This window comes from Rhinoderma darwinii, chromosome 5 (assembly GCF_050947455.1).
Source record: "Rhinoderma darwinii isolate aRhiDar2 chromosome 5, aRhiDar2.hap1, whole genome shotgun sequence".
In the NCBI taxonomy this organism is placed as follows: Eukaryota; Metazoa; Chordata; class Amphibia; order Anura; family Rhinodermatidae; genus Rhinoderma; species Rhinoderma darwinii.
The window spans coordinates 103841201-103860537 of record NC_134691.1 but is presented as its reverse complement, the minus strand read 5'-3'; the positions used below and the strand labels follow the sequence as shown (position 1 = coordinate 103860537).

Here is a 19337-nt window from a genome sequence, read left to right as displayed (position 1 = left end):
AAGGAAGAGACTTTTTTTCAAACATGCACTTCTCCAGCTTGGCATAAAGATGATTCTCCCTTAATCAAAGTAAAACCTGGCGAACATGACTCTGATGAGTTACAGGATCTGGGGAAAAAATCAAAATGTCATTGAGATACACCACAACACAGACATAGAGGAGATCACGAAAAATGTCATTGACAAATGCTTGAAACACCGAGGGGGCGTTACACAGGCTGAAGGGCATGACCAAGTATTCGTAGTGCCCATCACGTGTATTAAATGCAGTTTTCTACTCGTCACCCTGACGAATCCGGATTAGATTGTAGGCCCCCCTCAGGTCTAGTTTAGAAAAAAAATTGCCCCCCCCGTATGCGATCAAACAGTTCTGAAATCAAAGGCAATGTGTAAAGGATCTTACAGACACAGCTTCTGTGTCGACGCCCGTGGTTAATCAGTCTGCATCTGTCCCTAGGTCTGATAGAGTGACTCGATCTGCTTCCACTCAGGCTGGTAGGCTGAGGAGTGGGAGAACATATCACAGCCTGGCCAGACGGTTCTAGCTCCCACCCTTGGTCTATTTATACCTTCATTTGCTGTCTGTCCTTTGCCTGTGATTCTTGTGTTTCCTAGCTCTGCTGTTCCTGCTAATACCATTGACCTCTGCTTCATATTGACCCTGCTTAACTGACTATTCTCCTGTTCTGCTTTTGTTGCCGCGTACTCTTCAGGTTTGACTCGGCCCGTTCACTACTCTGTTGCTCACGGTGTTTCCGTGGGCAATTTCCCCTCTTCCCTTGCTTCTGTGTTCCCTTGTCTGTTTTGTTTGTCGTTCACATAGTGAGCGTAGGGACTGTCGCCCAGTTCTACGCCGTCGCCTAGGACGGACTGTGCAAGTAGGCAGGGACTGAGTGGCGGGTAGATTAGGGCTCACCTGTCTGTCTCCCTACCCCGACATTACACAATGTGTACCTGTTCTTCACCGTGATCTGGTTAAGTCCCCGGTAGTCAATGCAGGGTCGGAGGGATCTGTCTTTCTTTTTGACAAAGAAAAACCCGGCTCCGGCCGGGGATGAGGATTTACGTATGAAGCCCCTCTCCAGATTCTCCTTAATGTAGGCCGACATAGACTGGGTTTCAGGTATGGAGAGAGGGTATACTCTAGTGCGAGGAGGGGACGAATCAGGAACCAAGTCGATAGGACAATCATACGCTCGATGTGGTGGCAACGTCTCTGCTTCTTTCTTGTCGAAGGCGTCTGAGAACAGAGAGTAACAAGGAGGCAACCCTGCCAATGACTGATGAGGAGGAGACTTAGGCAGATGGATATGCCCCAGACAGCAGGTGAGACACTTGGGACCCCACTGGAGAACTTCACCGGAGTTCCAATCCAGGACAGGGGCATGTAGACGGAGCCAAGGCAAACCCAGCAGCACGGGGTTGACAGCCTTTGGCAGGACAAACAAGGAGATAAGCTCAGAGTGAAGGGCTCCCACTTGAAGCCTCAATGGCTTAGTCACAGACAAAATTGGGTCAGGCAGCGGCAGTCCATCTACCGAGGCAACGATCAACGGCCTTTCCCTCAGAACAGTTGGCAACTGAAGAAGATCCACAAGGTCTTTGCAGATGAAATTGGCTGCAGAGCCAGAGTCCAGGTAGGCAGAGACCGGATGGGGACTCTCGCCAGCGACAATGGTCACAGGGATGAACAGTTTGGAGGAGAGTTCTCTATTTAATGCTGTATCGCCCAGGGATGTCTTTCCAACCAATCCTAGACGTCTTGGTTTTTTGGCTTCTGGGGACACAGACGTAGAGTCCAGAGGTGCGCCTGCGCTGCTTCTCCTGGACTGACAGTTTAATCCAGTCCACCTGCATAGGAACCTCGGGTAGAGCAGTAGAAGCAAGCAAGAGGGGTTGCTGGAAGTTGGGCGCCAGTCTAGGAAGCCGTCTCTCTTGTCGAACCTCTTGAGATCTTTCCTTGAGCCTTATATCCACTCGAGTGGCTAGTAGAATCAGGTTGTCCAAGGTAGATGGTAGATCCCGGGCAGCAAGTACGTCCTTGATCTCGGGTGATAGGCCATGCCAGAAGAAAGCTTCAAACGCCTCATTGTTCCAAGACAGTTCTCCTGCCAGGGTCTGGAACTGGATGTGTACCCGCTTACGGAGGCGTCTCCCTGGCGAAGGTTTAGCATAGCAGTGGCTGCTGACGAGACTCGTCCAGGCTCCTCAAACACCATACGAAATAACTACACGAACCCCTGGAAGTCTTGGGTCTCGGGTCCCTGTCGTTCCCAGATTGGGTTCGCTCTCGCCAGGGCCTTGCCGGCAAGTAAGGAGATAATGAACGCAATCCTGGCTCTGTCTGAAGGAAATGCTCTGACGTGCTGTAGCGCCCATGGCCGTCGGGTTTACTCACCTCCCGACGCCTGCAGCCATGGATCTGTGAGTGCTGGCCTCCGTCTCCCTCCTAGGAGATGCCAGCGCTCACTTCCGCTCCGTTCGGCTGGATCCCGTAGGGTGCGCGCGCACGCTCGCGCCCGGCCTTAAAGGGCCAGCGCGCGCAATTAGGAAATCGTCATCACCATCAACTACCACGATTTCCTGGTCTATAAGAAGGCCCCTGGCCTTCTAATCCTTGCCTGAGCGTTGTTAGTCTTTCCCAGTCTGTCTCGCAAATGGTTCCGTAGTGTCTCCCGTTCCAGCTGTTACCCATGCCCTGTTACCGTTCCTGTATTCCGTGTCGTTCCTGTGCCTACCCGCATTCAAGTGTCTTCTGCCACGTCAAGTGCCATCTGCCACGTCAAGTGTCTTCTGCCACGTCAAGTGCCATCTGCCACGTCAAGTGCCATCTGCCACGTCAAGTGTCTTCTGCCACGTCAAGTGCCATCTGCCACGTCAAGTGCCATCTGCCACGTCAAGTGTCTTCTGCCACGTCAAGTGCCATCTGCCACATCAAGTGCCATCGGATACTGCCCGCCACGTCTGGCGCCACATGCCGCACCTGCCTCCATCCGCGCTGAAGCCACAGCCACCGCCCAGACTATTTCAGGTACCCAAGCATACTGTCTGCCATTTACTTCTGCTTAGACTGTGACCTGGTCAGCTGCCTCCCCGCTACAGCGGAGCGGCCTAGTGGGTCCACATACCCTGTGCCCGTGACAGTACGCTCAGGCCATGGAACCCGCTGGCCAGCCCAAGACCCCAGTATAGAAGATTCAGACAGAGATGCAGGACCTCCGCACACGTCAGGATCAACTCCTTGAGGCGGTGAATTCTATCCTGGTCCTCCTGGATCTACTCGCTCTTCCACCCCCGGTTCTTCCCCCTGAAGCTGTTGCCATGCCACTGCCTGTTGCTCCCCCTGTTTGTTCCGGATCCTCAGTTCCTCTGCCTCTTCCTCCTCGCTACGACGGTGACCCCAGAGCATGTAGAGGATTTCTCAACCAATTCACAGTGCATTTTAGGCTACGACCTCATCTCTTCCCCTCCGAGGAGGCCAAAGTGGCATTTATTATCTCCCTCCTCGCTGGCAAGGCCCTCGCATGGGCAAACCCGATTTTGGAGCAACAAGGACCTGTATCCGCGGACCTAGCCTTGTTCCTGCAGTCCTTTCGTGCCGTGTTCGAGGAGCCGGGTCGAACATCCTCTGCCGCAGCCACTCTGCTGACCCTCAAGCAAGAGGGCTCCACAGTAGGGGAGTATGCTATCTCCTTCCATACCTTAGCAGCCGAGCTGGCATGGAACAATGAGGCACTGGTGGCGACCTTCTGGCAGGGACTGTCCTCTCACATCAAGGACGAACTGGCAGCCCGCGACCTTCCTTCTACCTTGGATGCCCTCATCCTGTTAGCCACCCGGGTTGACATGAGAATCCGGGAGCGCTCTCAAGAGGTTCGTCAGGAGAGCCGGGCCCACAGACCAGCACCCTCTGCCCAGAGACCACTATTGTCCACTCCTAGTGCGCTACCTGAGGAACCCATGCAGGTAGACAGAGTCCGGTTATCTGAACAGGAGAAGCAGCGCAGACGCTCCTCTGAACTTTGTATTGTGGCCTCAAGGGTCATTTTGTGCGCCAATGCTCACAGAAACCGGGAAACTCCAGTACCTAGGGTTGATTGGAGAGGCAACTCTAGGTGGAACGTCTCCAAACGTTAAAACCTCTTCCAAATTGTCGATACCTGTGGCCATCGTCACCGGACAGGCATCACATCCTTCCTCCGTCTATCTTGACTCTGGAGCGGCTGCTAATTTTATCCACCAGGATCTAGTGGACCGGTTTCAACTACCCACAGTCCGTCTGGAGAGACCCCTGGCAGTTGCTTCTGTGAATGGTCTACCGTTGCCTGATCCGATCATGCTCATCACTGAGCCGTTGACACTACGGGTCGGAGCTCTTCACTCGGAACAGATCTCCTTCCTGGTACTACCCAAGGCTATCAATCCTATCCTGCTGGGTCTGCCATGGCTCCGTCTACACGCCCCGACACTCGACTGGAGTTCTGGAGAAGTTCTTCAATGGGGTTCCAGATGCCATAGCCATTGCCTGTCACAAGTCCGTCCTGTTGTGCCTCCTCTGCCTCAGTCACTCTCCGATCTACCTTCTCAGTATGCCAGTTTTGCGGATGTCTTTTGCAAACGAGAGGCTGAGACGTTGCCTCCACATCGGAATTATGACTGTCCCATTGAACTGGTTCCCAATGCTTCTCTTCCCCGTGGACGAGTATATCCTCTCTCCTTGCCAGAGACTTTATCGATGTCAGCCTATATCAAGGAGAACTTGGAGAGGGGTTTTATTCTAAAAACTTCCTCCCCGGCCGGGGCAGGATTCTTCTTCGTTAAAAAGAGAGATGGATCTCTCCGACCCTGCATTGATTACCGTGGTCTCAATCAGATCACGGTCAAGAACAAGTACCCGTTGCCACTCATTTCCGAGCTGTTTGATCGCATACGAGGAGCCAATATTTTTTCCAAGCTAGATCTGCGGGGGGCCTATAATCTAATCCGGATTCGCCGGGGTGACGAATGGAAGACGGCATTTAACACCCGCGATGGCCACTACGAATACCTAGTGATGCCCTTCGGACTGTGTAACGCTCCCGCAGTATTTCAGGAGTTCATTAATGACATCTTCCGAGATCTCCTCTATACGTGTGTTGTAGTTTATCTCGATATTCTAATTTTCTCCCCAGATCTGATGACCCATCGGAGGCATGTTCGTCAAGTTCTTCTGCGACTAAGAGAGAATCGCTTGTATGCCAAGTTAGAGAAATGCACCTTTGAAAAGAGGTCTTTGCCCTTGCTGGGCTATGTCATCTCGGATCAAGGCCTTAAGATGGACCCTGAGAAGCTAAAGTCTGTCCTGGAATGGCCACGTCATCAAGGCCTAAGGCCCATACAGCGGTTCCTGGGTTTAGCCAACTTCTACCAGCAGTTTATTCCGAACTTTTCTTCTCTGACGGCCCCCATCTCTACCCTTACCAAGAAGGGTGTGAACGCCAAGGTGTGGACTCCAGAGGCAGAGTCCGCATTCATTAGCCTCAAGAAAGCCTTCACCTCAGCTTCAATCCTCCATCACCCTGACGTATCTCGGCAGTTTTCACTGGAAGTGGACGCTTCCTCTGTTGGTGCAGGCGCACTTCTGTTCCAGAGGAGCTCCAAAGGAAAGGCAGTAGTATGTGGCTACTACTCAAGACTGTTTTCCTCTGCTGAGCGCAACTATTCCATTGGAGATCGGGAGCTACTGGCTATCAAATTGGCCCTGGAGGAGTGGAGACACCTTCTGGAGGGCGCTGCTCACCCCATCCTGATCTTCACCGACCACAAGAATCTTACTTACCTTCAGTCTGCTCAACGACTGAATCCCGGTCAAGCCAGGTGGTCACTGTTCTTCACCCGTTTCTAATTTCTGCTCCACTACCGTCCCGCTGACAAGAATGTGAGGGCCGATGCCCTGTCCAGATCATTTGAGACGGAAGACACGGTGGAGTCCCTTCAGACGATCATAGACCCATCCTGCGTTGTCACCGCCAATCCTCTGCAGCTTAGAGATATCCCTCCGGGGAGAACTTTTGTTCGGTTGGCAGACCGAAAAAGAATTCTCCGCTGGGGACACTGTTCTAAACTGGCTGGGCACGCTGGTGTCCGTAAAACCCAAGACCTGGTCGCTCGTCACTTCTGGTGGCCCACGCTACCTAAGGATATTCTGGACTTTGTCTCTGCTTGCACGTTGTGTGCCTCCAACAAAGTGACTCACAGCAAGCCTGCCGGCCTGCTTCAACCCCTGCCTGTACCCAGTGCCCCCTGGCAGCCCATTGCTATAGACTTCGTCACGGACCTTCCTCTCTCAGCAGGATGCAACACCATCTGGGTGGTGGTGGACCGGTTCTCTAAGATGGCACATTTTATCCCGCTGACCGGCCTACCCTCTGCTCCTCGACTGGCAAGTCTCTTCATTCTGCACATCTTCCGCTTGCATGGCTTGCCTCTTCACATTGTGTCCGACCGGGGGGTTCAGTTTACCTCCAAGTTCTGGAGAGCCCTCTGTAAACTCCTGGATGTGAGTTTGGACTTTTCCTCTGCCTATCACCCTCAGTCCAATGGGCAAGTTGAGAGGATCAACCAGGTCATGGAAAATTACCACCGCCACTTCATCTCTTCACAGCACGATAACTGGGTACAGCTTCTTCCATGGGCGGAGTTTTCATATAACAACCACACAAGTGAGTCCACCACTTCCACTCCGTTTCACATCGTGTACAGTCAACATCCCCGAGTCCCTATTCCTGTGTCGACTTCATCTCAGGTACCCGCTACTGACTCTGCTTATTGGGGACTTCCTGCAAATCTGGCAACAGACCCGGTCCTCTATTTTGCTGGCGGTCGAACGCATGAAGCGAAAGGCAGATACTAGGAGAAGAGAGCCGCCTCAGTATCTTCCGGGGACTAAAGTCTGGCTGTCCTCTCGGAACATTCGCTTGAGGGTGCCCTCATACAAGTTCGCTCCCAGGTTCCTTGGTCCTTTCGAGGTCCTGCAACAAATTAACCCTGTCTCCTATAAGCTGCGGCTGCCTCCTACCCTCAGAATCCCTAACTCCTTCCATGTGTCCCTCCTGAAACCAGTGGTCCTGAACTGCTACAACAAGACCTCTAGTTCCACAGTTGCTTCCAGCGGTCCTTCTGATGTATTTGAGGTAAAGGAGATCCTGGACCGCAAGAGAGTAGGAGGAAGGACTTTCTATTTGGTGGACTGGAGAGGGTTTGGTCCTGAGGAGAGGTCCTGGGAGCCAGAAGAGAACCTCAGTGCTCCTGCTCTTATTAAAAAGTTCCTCTCTCACTCTGGCCCCAAGAAGAGGGGGCGTAAGAGGGGGGATACTGTAGCGCCCATGGCCGCGGGCCGTCGGGTTTAGTCACCTCCCGACGCCCGCAGCCATGGATCTGTGAGCGCTGGCCTCCGTCTCCCTCCTAGGAGATGCCAGCGCTCACTTCCGCTCCGTTCGGCTGGATCCCGTAGGGTGCGCGCGCACGCTCGCGCCCGGCCTTAAAGGGCCAGCGCGCGCAATTAGGAAATCGTCATCACCATCAACTGCCACGATTTCCTGGTTTATAAGAAGGCCCCTGGCCTTCTAATCCTTGCCTGAGCGTTGTTAGTCTTTCCCAGTCTGTCTCGCAAATGGTTCCGTAGTGTCTCCCGTTCCAGCTGTTACCCATGCCCTGTTACCGTTCCTGTATTCCGTGTTCCTGTGCCTACCCGCGTTCAAGTGTCTTCTGCCACGTCAAGTGCCATCTGCCACGTCAAGTGCCATCTGCCACGTCAAGTGTCTTCTGCCACGTCAAGTGCCATCTGCCACGTCAAGTGCCATCTGCCACGTCAAGTGCCATCGGATACTGCCCGCCACGTCTGGCGCCACTTGCTGCACCTGCCTCCATCCGTGCTGAAGCCACAGCCACCGCCCGGACTATTTCAGGTACCCAAGCATGCTGTCTGCCATTTACTTCTGCTTAGACTGTGACCTGGTCAGCTGCCTCCCCGCTACGGCGGAGCGGCCTAGTGGGTCCACATACCCTGTGCCCGTGACACGTGCAGGGTGAAGTGGATATGACACTGGTTAAGAAATCCCCTGCACGCGCTTGCATCTCCATGGAAACGAGGTGGCAGCTGTTACCCATGCCCTGTTACCGTTCCTGTATTCCGTGTTGTTCATGTGCCTACCCGCGTTCAAGTGTCTTCTGCCACGTCAAGTGCCATCTGCCACGTCAAGTGCCATCTGCCACGTCAAGTGTCTTCTGCCACGTCAAGTACCATCTGCCACGTCAAGTGCCATCTGCCACGTCAAGTGTCTTCTGCCACGTCAAGTACCATCTGCCACGTCAAGTGTCTTCTGCCACGTCAAGTGCCATCTGCCACGTCAAGTACCATCTGCCACGTCAAGTACCATCTGCCACGTCAAGTGTCTTCTGCCACGTCAAGTGCCATCTGCCACGTCAAGTGCCATCGGATACTGCCCGCCACGTCTGGCGCCACTTGCCGCACCTGCCTCCATCCGTGCTAAAGCCACAGCCACCGCCCGGACTATTTCAGGTACCCAAGCATGCTGTCTGCCATTTACTTCTGCTTAGACTGTGACCTGGTCAGCTGCCTCCCCGCTACGGCGGAGCGGCCTAGTGGGTCCACATACCCTGTGCCCGTGACACGTGCAGGGTGAAGTGGATATGACACTGGTTAAGAAATCCCCTGCACGCGCTTGCATCTCCATGGAAACGAGGTGGCAGCGAGAAACGAGGATCAAAACCGGAGCTACCAGGAGGTGTAGCAAGAGGTTCAATCGCAGGAACTTAAACAGGAACAGAGAAGGAAGCAGCTAGCGCCCCAAGCTGCTGTGCCATGGAATTACTGCCACAAGGAGTTGATCCTGTCGTGCTCGCAGATCCTGCATGTCCGCCTGCATGGCTTGGGAGGATGTCAGACCTTTGAATTGACCAGCGGGATCCATGGCCTGAGCGTACTGTCACGGTGCGGGGTGTGGACCCACTGGGCCGTACCGCGTAGCGGATAGGCAGATGGCCAAGCAGGTACAATACAATGTCTATAGTCAAGAAAGGGTACCTGTGGCAATGTAAACAGTAGCGGTGATTCAGGCTTAAGATAAGGCTCCGGCAACAGGCAGACACCCGGTGGGTAAAACACAGCAGATGCAGCGGAAGACACAGCTCGACTTCAACTCTAGACGGCACAGAGGCACGGTAGCACGGGATACAGGGTACAGGCAGCAGGAACGGGTAACACTGGGAACTGGAAAACAATAGGAGACCATTTGCAAGACAAACTTTAGGTATACAACAACGCTCAGGCAATGATCAAGAGGGCAGAGCCCTTTTTATAGTCCAGCAGCATTCTGGACTGATTGCAGATTACCTGCAATTGTGCGTGCACAGGCCCTTTAAGGCCGTGCATGCACGGGCGCGCGCGCGCCCTGCGGGAGACAGTCTCTGAAGCAGGAAGTGAGTACCGGCGTCTCCCAGGAGGGAGATGTCGCCGAGAACTCACATGGCCGCGGCCATCAGAGGGTAAGTCAGATTGATGGGCCGTGGCCATAGACGTTACACAGGTTATATTGTTGATCAATTTGTTAAAAAGAACAAAATGAATGTTGCCGATTGCACCTTTTTTTTGTGTTCCATGTGATGTAACATGACTTTTTTTATTTGTGCATTTGTGATACATTACACCGTGTTCCAAATTATTATGCACATTGGATTTAAGTTTCATAAACATTTAATTATTAGTTTTTCAATTAAACTCATGGATTGTATTGTGTCTTAGGGCTCTTTGGATTATTGTAATCAGTTTCATACACCTGTGATAATTAGTTTGCCAGGTGTACCCAATCAAAGGAAAACTACTTAAGAAGGACGTTCCACATTATTAAGCAGGCCACAGGTTTCAAGAAATATGGGAAAGAAAAAGGATCTCTCTGCTGCCGAAAAGCGTGAAATAGTGCAATACCTTGGACAAGGTATGAAAACATTGGATATTTCAAGAAAACGAAGACTTGATCATCGTACTGTGAAAAGATTTGTGGCTGATTCAGAGCACAGACGGGTTCATTCAGATAAAGGCATAATGAGGAAGGTTTCTGCCAGACAAATTAATTGGAATAGGAGAGCAGCTGCTAAAATGCCATTGCAAAGCAGCAAACAGGAATTTGAAGCCGCTGGTGCCTCTGGAGTCCCGCGAACCTCAAGGTGTAGGATCCTCCAGAGGTTTGCAAGTGTGCATAAAGCTATTATTCGGCCATTCCTAAACATTGCTCACAAGCAGAAAAGGTTGCAGTGGGCTCAAAAATATATGAAGACTAATTTTCAAACCGTGTTGTTTACTGATGAGTGCCGTGCAACCCTGGATGGTCCAGATGGATGGAGTAGTGGATGGTTGGTGAATGGCCACCATGTCCCAACAAGGCTGCGACGTCAGCAAGGAGGTGGCGGAGTCATGTTTTGGGCTGGAATCATGGGGAGAGAGCTGGTAGGCCCCTTTAGGGTCCCTGATGGTGTGAAAATGACCTCTGCAAAGTACGTAGAGTTTATGACTGACCACTTTCTTCCGTGGTACAAAAAGAAGAACCATGCCTTCCGTAGCAAAATTATCTTCATGCATGACAATGCACCATCTCATGCTGCAAAGAATACCTCTGTGTCATTGGCTGCTATGGGCATAAAAGGAGAGAAACTCATGGTGTGGCCCCCATGTTCCCCTGACCTCAACCCTATTGAGAACCATTGGAGCATGCTCAAGCAAAATATCTATGAGGGTGGGAGGCAGTTCACATCAAAACAGAAGCTCTGGGAGGCTATTCTAACATCCTGCAAAGATATTCAAGCAGAAACTGTCCAAATACTCACAAATTCAATGGATGCAAGAATTGTGAAGGTGATATCAAAGAAGGGGTCCTATGTTAACATGTAACTTGGCCTGTTAAGTTTTTTTTTTATTGAAAGAGCTTTTGATTTCTGTAAATATGACCTCCTGATGCTGCAAATTCAACAAATTATCATTTTAGTTTTTTTTACAACCTTTAAAATGTTTTGATCTCTGTTGTGCATAATAATTAGAAACAGTGCATTTTGAGTTTTTTACTTCTAAAAAAAAATCTGTTATCATTAGGAGATTTGTTCAATAAAATTTGCATTATACTTCAACGGTTGATGGCTTGAAGATTATACTGACTGTCATTTGCATCCACTATTTAGGAAAATCAGCGAAAAATAACATTTGCATAATAATTTGGAACGCGGTTTATTGTTTGATCCTATCTGCAACATTTTAAATAAAAGGAATTAAAAGAAAACCCAATCATACAAGTGAGACTACTGCCTCTTCTCCTTTCTACATTGTGTACAGCCAACATCCACGAGTTCCTCTTCCTTTGCCAGCTATAACCGGCAGCTAACTCTTTTCATTTGGGACTTTTATCTACATCTGACAGCAAACTAAGTCTGCGATCCTTCAGGCAGTGGACCGCATGAAACATCATGCTGATAAAAAAAGAAAGGTTCCTCCTCATTTCTCCTTATTCAAGGTCTGGCTGTCCTCGAGAAACATTAGTCTCAAAATGCCCTCATAAATTCGCTCCCAGGTTCCTCGGTCCTTTCGAAGTTCTGCAATGGATGAACCCTGTGTCCTCTAAACTTCGGCTGCCTCCTACTCTCAGGATTCCCAACTCATTCCACCTGTCCCTCCTTAAGCCTGTGGTTCTTAACCGCTACAGTAAAGCTGTTAGTTCTGCAGTTGCTCTCCAGCGGTTCTTCTGATGTGTTCGAGGTGAAGGAGATTCTGGACTACAAGAAAGTAATTGGAAGGACTTTTTATTTAGTGGACTGGAAACGGTTTGGTCTTGAGGAGAGGTCCTGGGAGCCAGAAGAGAATCTTAATGCTCATACCCTCAATAAAAAATTCCTCTTACGCTCCGGACCCAAGAAGAGGGGGCGTAATTTGGGGGATACTGTAATGGCTGTGGTCGCGGACCGCCGCTGCCCTCCACCGTCGGACATTCGCGACCGCAGACTCCTGACCACCTGCCAGCATCTCCGTCCTGCCCTGGTCTGTGTGCTAGGGTAGGCCCGCACGCTCGTCCCCAGCCTTAAAGATCCAGCACATGCATGCGAAAAGTTCCCTAACCAATCCCCAGATCGCCCTGTACTATAAAAGGGCTCCACCCTTCCACGCCTCGCCTGATCGTTGTTGTCTACCCATGTTCGTATTGCAAATGGTCCCTTAGTTGTATCCTGCTCCCATTGTTCCTGTATCCTATTTCTGTGTTGTTTCCTTTACCTAAGCCTTTAGTTGGAGTCATGTGTATCATCTGCCATGTCTGCTGTCATCTGCCATGCCTGCTGTTATCTGCCACGTCTGGTATTATCCGCCACGTCTGGAGTCATCTGCCACGTCAAGTTTCATCAAAGCCTCTGCTACTGTCTGGACTCTTAGGGTATGTGCACACACACTAATTACGTCCGTAATTGACGGACGTATTTCGGCCGCAAGTCCCGGACCGAACACAGTGCAGGGAGCAGGGCTCCTAGCATCATAGTTATGTACGATGCTAGGAGTCCCTGCCTCGCTGCAAGACAACTGTCTCGTACTGAAAACATGATTACAGTACGGGACAGTTGTCCTGCAGCGAGGCAGGGACTCCTAGCATCGTACATAAGTATGATGCTAGGAGCCCGGCTCCCTGCACTGTGTTCGGTCCGGGACTTGCGGCCGAAATACGTCCGTCAATTACGGACGTAATTAGTGTGTGTGTGCACATACCCTTACATGCAATATTGTATTACGGAATTTGCATAGACTTTATATAGACTGTGATTTGGCTAGCTGCCACTCCGCTACGGTGGTGCGGCCTAGTGGGTCCACATACCCGTAGATTGAGACATTCAAGTTATATTCTTAAATCATGCAGTTGGGGACCCGTGTGTTTAGTTCATGTTTCCACCTGGTTTCTTTCAGTTTCAACACCCGTTCTCTATCACCTCCTCCCCTGAGTTTTGAAATGTGATCAATTGCCCTCAATTTTAACTGGCTCACATTATGTCCCGTTTCCAGGAAATGTTGACCCACTGTTAAATCTTAGACTTTAGTTCTAATTGCTCTCTTATTTTTACTAATATTAATTTTTACCGTGTTAGTTGTTTTGCATATGTATATTATGTCACAAGGACATGTGAGCATGAATACACGATATTTGGATTCACAAGTATATCTATGTTTGACATAGTATTTTTTGCCAATTTGTGGATGACAAACTGAATTTCCATTGGTCAAGCAATTAGAGATGCTGCATTGTAAACAAGGGAACTTACCCTTTGGTTGATTTAAGCATTTTTGTATACCTATTTTCCTGGATCCCTCATCAGTTTTAACCAATGTGTTACGTAAATTTGTGCCCCTCCAATTTGCCACAATAGGATTAAAAAAAAATTGCCAACCATTTCTCTCAGTCCCTACAAGCCCCATTCACTCCTCACTATCTGTGCTATCCTTCCACTCATAGAGTTAAAGAGGCTCTGTCACCAGATTTTCAAACCCCTATCTCCTATTGCAGCAGATCGGCGCTGCAATGTAGATAACAGTAACGTTTAGTTTTTTTTTCAAAAACAAGCATTTTTGGCCAAGTTATGACCATTTTTATATTTATGCAAATGAGCTTTTCTTATGTCCAACTGGGCGTGTATTGTGTTCGTTACATCTGGGTGTGTTTACTTGTTTTACTAGCTGGGCGTTGTGAATAGAAGTGTATGATGCTGACGAATCAGCGTCATCCACTTCTCTTCGTTACCACCCAGCTTCTGACAGTGCACAGACACACAGCGTGTCCTCGCGAGATCACGCTGTGACGTCACTCACTTCCTCCCACAGGAACTTCATTGCGTCGGATGAGCGAGGACACGCTGTGTGTCTGTGAACTGTCAGAAGCTGGGTGGTAACGAAGAGAAGTGGATGATGCTGAATCGTCAGCATCATACACTTCCATTCACAACGCCCAGCTAGTAAAACAAGTAAACACACCCAGATGTAACGAACACAATACACGCCCAGTTGGACATAACTTTAAACACGCCCAGTTGTACATAAGAAATGCTCATTTGCATAAATATAAAAATGCTCATAACTTGGCCAAAAATGTTCGTTTTAAAAAAAAACAAAAAACTTTACTGTTATCTACATTGCAGGGCCGATCTGCTGCAATAGGAGATAGGGGTTTGAAAATCTGGTGACAGAGCCTCTTTAAAGGTGGACACAAACGGTAACCTCTTGTTGTCATCTCTCCTTTTCTCTTTTTCTATCACTGCTTCTCTAGTCATACCACAAATTACAACTATATATCTCTCTAGGATTGTTTTTGGATATCCTCGTTAGAGAAATTTCATGCACATACTGTCTACATTCTGAGAAAAAAATGTTGTGATGCTGTGTGGTGGTATCTGTTGCTGTAGTGCTGCACTTGTGGGGGGACGTGCCCAGAGCCAAGGAGGCTTGGCACAGCCTGACAGCATGGGTGCTTTTTGGCCTCTGGGTTTCTCCCTCTGCAGGAGTGGCGCTACGGTGGCAGTGGCCACCATGCGGTGCTGCAACCAATAGAGTAGGGACCCACTTTGAAAGAGTTTGCCTTGAAGTGGCAGGTGGGCTTATACATTTTGATCAAAATGTTAATACTGTTATTATATAGTCTATCCTAAATTTTTTGTTTTACTTGGCCCCAGCACTCCACACATTTGACCCAGCTGATTTTATTTTAGAAATTACCTCATAAGTATTTCTGCTCTTGCTTGTGCTCTCAGTTTGCCATGGGAGCGCATGGCAAGGTGAGCTTATTCCATCTGTTCATATGTTGTGGTGCTGTCTGGTGGTATCTGTTGCTGTAGTGCTGCACTTGTGGGGGGACGTGGCCCAGAGCCAAGGAGGCTTGGCACAGCCTGATAGCATGGGTCCTTTTGGGCCTCTGGGTTGTTCCCTCTGCAGAAGCGGTGCTGCGGTGGTAGTGGCCACCATGCGGTGCTGCAACCGATAGAGTAGGGACCCACTTTGAAAGAGGTCGCCTTGAAGTGGCAAGTGGGCTTATAAGGTTTGATCAAAATGTTAACAAAGAACTTCATGTTCATGTTTATAAATTATGCCTAGCGGCTCAGATCAACATATATATTGTGGATGTGTAGTCCATGTCTAGTTTCTCACACTACTGGGTCTATATATTTCAGCCAGCTGTGAATGTGCACCAGGAAGGGGGAAGAGTATACAAAATTACTGTCAACTGCCGCCCTATAGATATTATCGTACGTAGATGCCAAGTTTGAGCCCATAGCGGTCCCGCGGTGCTGTAAATAAAAATCCTCTTCAAACAAGTAATTGTTATAAAGAACAAATTTCAGTAAGGTGAGTATAAGTTGCCACTTATCTGATGCATGTCCAGAGCTAACTAATCCTTCTCCTCAAACCTTTCTAATGCTCAATGAAAGTATAAAGTAAGCACTTGTCGAAAGTTACTAGAATCATATCTGGAATGTATTCAATATTATTGATCTTTTTACAGGAAGTCTGATGGATCTTTAACTTAAGGTGGTACATAAATGGCATGAATTCTTAGTACTTTATCTAGGTATATGGCTATGTGGTTCAGTATGAACCACTTTTCAGAGACAATAGCGCTGCCAGAGGCATCTATCAGACTGTTATGTATCTTAGGTAAAACATAGTTTTGGAACTGCAGATCTTTCCAAAGACAGGTGCCAATGGGCCAGGTCTAGTCGTAATGCGTTGCTTTAAAAACAAACACTCAATATATGACAGTAATATATTCATGAGAAAGGACCTGGATTTGGAACTGGGACAGAAGGACGGGGAAATCCACAGGAGGGAAGTAGAAAAGAGGTCTCTAAAGACATCCATCTATTAAGACCTGTACCATGAAATAAATCAATAATACAAGTAGCCAATGCAGCTGTGTGATAAAAGTGGTAATCTGGTAAGCCCTCTTGCCCATCCTGTTTCAGCCTAGTGAATACTGAAATGTGCAGACTTGGTGGTTTATTCCTCACCCCCATCCCGGATAAAGACTAGCGAGACGCAAATGAGCTTACAGAAGAACCACATGGGTAGTAGTTTTGGCAGTGCTTGAAAATAGTATAGCAAATGTGGAAATACATCCACTTTTAGGGCGTTCATTCTCCCGTAACAAGAAAAAGTGACTTCAGACCATCTGGATAGATCCGCCTCAATCGTTTTAAGTAAGGGACCAAAATTGTAACGGAAAGGTGAAATACGTCTGAAGGTATCAGAACCTCCAATATTTAATATGATTCCCATTGAAATGTGAAGGACGCGCAAAGGGAAGTCACCAGTGTCTGGGGTAAAAAGACTTTAAGGGGCTCCAATTTATGGTTTTTGACCTTAAAGTTACTATGGGCTCCAAAAAGTCCAAATTCTTTAAGGATAACAGGGATACTAACATCCGCTTATTTATGCATCTCGCGACCAACCTTAACCATTATACAAAATGTAATATACATTATAATATATTATACTACATAATATATACATTATAATACATTATACAGGGGAAATGCCAGGGTTGTGCTATAATGCAACAGCAAGGGTCTCTATAGTGAGTATGCCGAGAGGACAGGGGACACCCCTGTCTAGTACCATTTCTGATGGAGAAGGGATGAGACAATTGACCATTAACATGAATTTGAGCTGAAAGGTTGGACTATAAAGCCATAATACGCCCCCCACGCCAATATCGGACCAAAGAAACTCCCAATGTACACTGTCAAATGCTTTTTCAGCATCGACTGATAATAGACACATGGGAGATACCCCGGCCCTAACCCAAGAAATCATGGACATGGTTTTAATGGTATTATCCCTGGCCTTCTGTACAATACCTACCCAGTCAGTGTGGATTATAGAAGGCAAGAGAGGCTGGAGTCAAGATGCAATCAGTTTAGCATAGAGTTTGACGTCTACGTTGATCAGTGAAAAAGAATGGTAGTTAACACATTGGGAGTGATCGTTCTCAGATTTAGAAATGACCGTGACATGGGTGAGAAGAGATTGTGACGGGAACTGGGAAGAGGTGGCTATGGAATTACATACATTGAGGTCATTAGGGGCCAGAAGATCAGATAACATTTTGTAGATTAGAGCAGTGTAGCCATTAGGCCTGAGACTTTTCCAGTTTTTCAGATCTCCAATCGAGGGTGGCAGTGTGGCAATATCTAGACGGGGCTGTGTAGCATTAGCGGGCATTGAGACTGGCACTATCTACAAGGGGCACTGTGAGTGTCACTTTCTACAGGGGGCATTGTTAGTGGCACTTTCGACAGGAGGCAGTGTGTTTGTGTGTGTGTGTGTGGTGCTTTATTTTACAGTGTTTGACACAATTGTATTCAGGGGCATAAAGTATGGTACTATTATATTGAGGGGCACAATATGGTACTATTATATTCAGGGGCGGAGTGTATGGTTAAATTATTTTCAGGGGCGCAGTGTATGGTGCTATTATATTTAGAAGCATAGTGTATAGCACCATGAGAATTTTTTCTTAGTTTATAGATGCGTAAATGTTGGAAAAGTGAGGAGCTGAGGACATCTGAGCGGCAAATTCTGCAGAAATGGGTTGAAGTTGTCATGAGGTCTGGACCGGATGGAGAAGAAAAAGAATGAATAGAGTCTGAGAAAACGTCTCCTGTGAGTCACGGGATTTATAGAGAGTCTGTCACCTCTCCTAATATGTCTGTTACAGGAAATCCCTGTATTCCACAAAAAGTCTTTGTGTAGTCCAGGACTAATAGACAAATGGGTGTTACATTTAACTGGTTGCCGACACAGGACGAGTATGCTCGTCCTGAGCGGCGAGCACTTCGCGCATTAGGACGAGCATACTCGTCCTGTGTGACAGCCGTCCCTGCGCGCGTCTGTGCGCGCGATCGAGAGCGGGGCAACGGCTGTAATACACAGCCACGGCCCCGCTCTGACAGCGGAGAGGAGAGAAACATCTTCTCTCCGCTGTTAACCCTTTGAACGCCGCGATGAAAGCTGATCGCGGCGTTCAAAGAGAGGGGACTGCACATTGATCGCGTCACAGAAAATAACTGTGACGCGATCAAAGCCCACAACTCGTATGGCCAGACAGCCCAGGGTCCAGTGAAGGACCCCAGGGCTGTCTGAACATATTTCCTGTTGTTAGGGCATACCTCAGTATGCCCTAACAACTGCCTGTGTACAATCAGTACACAGGCTAATGTACTGGCATATAGATCTATGCCAGTACATTGCAGTTACAAAATAAAAATGATAAATCCCTTTATGGGATTAAAAAAAAAAGTTTAATGAATGTCAAAAAAAAATAATGGTAAATAAATAAATAAAAAGTAAATAAAATACACAGAAACACACATTTTTTATAATAAATCAACTTTTTAAAATATAAGTCCCAAAACATGAAATAATATAGACATATTTGGTATCGTCACGACCGTAACAACCTGTACAACAAATGTATAACATTATTTATGATGATCGGTGTATGGTGTAAAAAAAAATAAATATTAAAACTGCTGCGCAACTGCTTTTTTTTCTGCATTTTAATCTAATTAAAAATGCATAGAAATTAAACGATAATGTATTTGTACCAAAAAATGGTACGTACATAAAGTACAACTCGTCCCGCAAAAAACAAAGTCTCATACAACTACGGCGTACAAAAAATAAAAGCGTTATGAGCGTCGGGATGCAAAGAGGGAAATGTAAAAAAAATTGCTCTGTTCTCAAGGCCAAAATTGGCCGTGTCCTTAAGGGGTTAATCTTGTCAGGAGGATGTGTCCGTACACAGTGTGATGCTGTCAGCGATGGTTGGACACTGTCAGTACGTAGGGACACAGCCCTTTGACAAGGGGAAGCATAACACTTATTTTTCAATGCTAGCACAGTGGTGAAGCAGGGCCCAAGTGTGAGGAACAGCCCTGGGCCTATGGTCTACTCAATCTGCCACATGGGATGAAACGTCTTCCCAGAAGGCTGGGCTGCAGGACATCAGAAGGACGTGTGGTCAATGCTACGAGTAAGGCCTCATGCACATGACCGTATTTTTTCCCTCCCGTAAATACTGGCGTAAATACAGGTCCGGTGTCACACGTATTCGACCCATTTTGCACCAGTATTTACGGACCCGTGCCTGTAAATACGGGCCAGGTGTCACCCGTATTCCACCCGTATTTACGGGCACGTATTCTCTGCAAAATTGCACTGCACTAATCGGCAGCCCCTTCTCTCTATCAGTACAGGATAGAGAGAAGGG

The 19337-nt window shown here is 48.2% G+C and overlaps 1 long non-coding RNA gene across 1 annotated transcript in view; it reads left to right on the top strand.

Annotated features, from left to right (window-relative positions):
* The window catches only part of LOC142651524 (uncharacterized), a 114543-nt gene that overhangs the window by 28938 nt on the left and 66268 nt on the right, over nucleotides 1-19337 (top strand). The window contains exon 2 of the long non-coding RNA XR_012847637.1: nucleotides 15238-15412. This is a non-coding gene — a long non-coding RNA (uncharacterized LOC142651524). The remainder of the gene's footprint in view (nucleotides 1-15237; nucleotides 15413-19337) is intronic.